We start from the raw sequence: 4119 nt of genomic DNA, 5'->3' as shown, positions 1-4119 counted from the left end.
TTGCTGTCTAGCTTGGCCATGCAAGATTCCTTAAGTCAAGCAACAGGGATGTCCTGGCACCTAAACAGAGGCGAGAAGCCACTTCCAGAAGGGAACAACAGGCTTCCTCCTTGATCATTCAGGTACTTTGGGGGAAAAAAGTGCTGCCTGGCTTGACCACATGGGACCCTTTAACTCAAACAACAGGGAGGTCCTGGGCACCTCGACGGAAGTGAGAAACCACTTCCAGAAGGGAATAACAGGATTCCTCCTTGGTCATTCAATAGAAAATTATACACACACACACACACACACACACACACACACATACATAATTCAGGAAGAATGCAAAAGGTCATTATAAAGACAGAGGAAGAAGACCTGACCGACATGGATTTCAGAAGCTACTCTGAATATTGCACTAGAAGGCCAAGAAGTCAAAGTGAAGGGCAGAAATCAAGAAGTTAAGGTTCTGAACAGAAGATTTTAAAGGCAAAGCAAAGTGTTATAATGAAATATTCAAAGAACTGGAGTCAGAGAATAATATGGGATGAAATTTCTTGGCATTTCTTAAGCTGAAAGAACTGAAGAGCAAGTTCAAGCCTCAGGTGGCAATACCTAAGGATGCTGTCTATGAGCAGAATACTGAATGATCCAGGAAGCATTAAAAAAGACAAAGTTTGAAGTTACTGTACCAAAAAGAATTGAATGACAGAGAAGAATTTCATGCAACAACATATGATCAAGAGCCTATGGTGATGAAGTAGGAAGTTCAATCTGCTGTGAAGGAATTGACAAAAAACAAGGCCTCAGGAGTTGACAACATATCAATTGACATATTTCTACAAACAGAAGCTGCCCTGGATGGGATCACAACGTTGTTCCAGGAAATCTGGAGGACAATACCTGCCCACTTGACTATGAAGGATCCATATTTATTCATAGCCAAAAAAAAAAGGTGATCTGGAAGCATGTGGAAATTATTGAACAATATCACTAGTATCACACACAAACAAAATCCTGCTGAAAATTAGCAGAAAAGTGATTGTAACAGCACATTGACAGGGAACTACCAGAAATACAAGCTGGGTTTAAAAGAGGCTGAGTATCAAAGAAATGTCTATCTGTGTTTCATTGACTATGCAAAGGCAGTTGACTGTGTAGATCACAACAAATTGTGGCTAATGTTGAGAAGAATGGATATCCCAGGACACTTGATTGTGCTCATGGGAAACCTATACGTGGACCAGGAGGAAGTTGTCAGAATAGAGAAAGGAATCCAGGCATGGCTCGAAATCAGGAAGTGTGTTGGAGATGCATCTTATCTCCATACCTTTTCAATATATATGCAGAATAGATTATTTGGGAGGCTCAATTTTATGAGAAGTGTGGCATTGGAGGCAGAGTCATGCAGATGACAGTCTTGCTTGCTAAAATTGAGGAGAAGCTGAGGCATTTGCTGCAGAAAGTCAAAGACGTAGTTTTTAATACGGATTGAAGCTCAACAGCAAGAAGACAAAGATTCTCACTACTGGACCAACTGGCAGCACCACGATAGATGGAGAACAGATTGAGGTTGTTAACAATTTCAGCTTGCTTGGTTTCACAGTCAACTGAGTGATTGGCACCAGCAGCGAGGAAATAAAAAGATGAATTGCACTGGGGAAGTCTGATGTCAGGTACCTCTCCAAAATGCTGAAGAGTAATGGTGGCAGTCTGGGGACTAAGGTGATCCTGCTCCAGGTCATGGTCTTTACAATTACTTGCTAAACATCAGGGTGCTGGGCAGTGACTGAGGATGGCAGAAGATACAATGCCTTTGAGTTGTGGTGTTGAGAGAAGCATTGATCATACCATGGGCCATCAGGAGAGCAAATAGGTCTGTCTTGGAGATGGTGAAACCAAGAGTCTGCTTGAACACAAGGATTTTAAAGCTTTATCTCACATGTTTTGGGCACGTGGCCAGGAGGGACCAGTCCTTAAGGACATCAAGCTTGGAAGGGAGAAGGGACAGCCCAGGAAAGGAAGACCACAGAAGAGATAGATTAACACAGTAACTGGAGCAATGTGGTTAGGTGTGTTGGAGTCAGTGAAACTGGCTCAGGATAGGGCAGGGTTCAGAGGTATTGTACATAGGGGTTGCTATGAGTCACAGACGACTTGATGACACATAACCACAAGGAAAAATCAAGCTTCTTTATAAGAAGTGTCTTCAGATAAATTCACAAATTAGGTTAAAGTGGCAACTACTTTTAGTTTTTGTCATAATGGACATTCATGTAGATAAATAGATACTATTTGGGAAAAAAAAAGATCCTGCCCATTTCCTTCATCCCATCCACCCATTGAATTGTGCAACCCTATGATTAACACCCTCACGCCCCACCCTCACCCCTCTATTTCCACCTTCCCCCCAGCCTTGGATCTTCATGCTCATTCTACAATAATGGCTTTATACAATATTTGTCCTTGTGGGACTGAGTTAGTTCACTCAGCATAATGCTTTTCAGTCCCTCCCAAGTTAGGTAGTAATTTACAAAAATTATTGCTCTCTCTGTTATGTAGTATTCCATTGTATGAATGTACCACAACTTCTCAGTCCACTTGCTTGTGATTGGACATCTAGGCTGTTTCCATATTCTTACAATGCTGAATAACGCTGCTATGAATATTGGTGTACAAATTTCCGTTTGAGCCTCAGTTCTCATTTTCTTGGGGTCTATTCCAAGCACTGGAATAGCTGGATCATATGGAATTTCTATGTTCAGCTTTTTGAGGAAGTAGCAAACTGCCTTCCAGAGTGGTTATACCATTACACAATCCCACCAACAATGTAAATGATTTCCTATCTCACCACATCCTCTTCAATATTTATTGCTTGCTGTCCTGTTAAACTTTGCCACTGCTCCTGAAGTGAGATGGTATCTCATTGTGGTTTTGATTTGCATCTTTCTTACTGCTGGTGATTTGGAAAATTTCTTCATATGCCTGTTGGTCATTTGAATATCTTCCTCTGTGAAAATTCTTTCCATGTCTTTTGCCCATTTTACAATTGGGTTATCAGACTTTTTCTTGTGGAGACCCCGGAGTATTCTGTAAACTTTCATTATGTGACTCTTGTCTGAGATGGTAGGTTTTCTTTTCACCCTGTTGGAAAAAGTTTTTGATGAACACAGGGATTTAATCTTTAGAAGGTCTCATTCATCAGTTTTATCCTCTTCAGATTCTACATTACTGGCTGTATTTGGCAGTCTCTTTATACTGTAGACTAGGGCTTCTAAGCTTGATCTAAGTTTGTCTCTTATGAACTTTATGGTTTTGGGCTTTGCTTCAAAGTCTCTAATCCACCTTGAGGTGATTTCTTTGTATGCTGTGAAATGTGGATCCTGTTTCAGCCTTCTGCAGGTAGCTGTCCAAGTTTTGCTAGCATCATTTGTTGAAGAGGTTGTCATTTCCCCATTTGATAAGTTTTATTGTAAAATATCAGTTGACCATAGATAGCTGAGTCTCTTTCTGTGTTCTTAATTCTGTTCCACTGATCTTTGTGCCTGCATTGCACCAGTACCATGCTATTTTGGTTACTACCTCTGTGTAGTAGGTTTTGAGGTCAGGGAGTGTTTTTACTCCCACTTCATTTTTGTTTCTCAGAAGTGTTTCACTTATTTGGGGTCTCTTGCCTCTCCAAATACACTTGAAAATTTCCCTTTTGATCTTGAAAAATCAATTTGGTATCTGTATTGAGATTGCATTGAACATGTAGATTGCTTTTGGTAGAATAGTTGAACATTCTTGTCTTGAAGGATGTGTATGACAATGCATGCAAGATAAAATTATACTATCGAAATTGTTATTTCAAAATAAATGTGCATCATAAATTTTATGAAGCTAAATTTTTAAGAAAACCCTTTTATTTGGAAGTTTACAAATTATATTGTGGTTTTGTTCAATCATTCATAAACATTTTTCTTGAAAACACTAATTAAAATGGATTAATATTGATTGTGCTTAGCCGTACATGTTCATATCCTTGAAGATGTATCATGGCGGTGTTGCAACATAGAAGACACAAATTTAACTAACAAGTTATAAGTACATGAGTCAAAAATTATGGAAAAGTAAAAGAAAAGATTCTTTCATTGT

The sequence above is a fragment of the Elephantulus edwardii genome, unplaced genomic scaffold (genome assembly GCF_000299155.1).
Source record: "Elephantulus edwardii isolate Elephantulus edwardi_28Jun2011 unplaced genomic scaffold, EleEdw1.0 scaffold00065, whole genome shotgun sequence".
Classification (NCBI taxonomy): Eukaryota; Metazoa; Chordata; class Mammalia; order Macroscelidea; family Macroscelididae; genus Elephantulus; species Elephantulus edwardii.
This window is presented reverse-complemented; position numbering follows the sequence as displayed.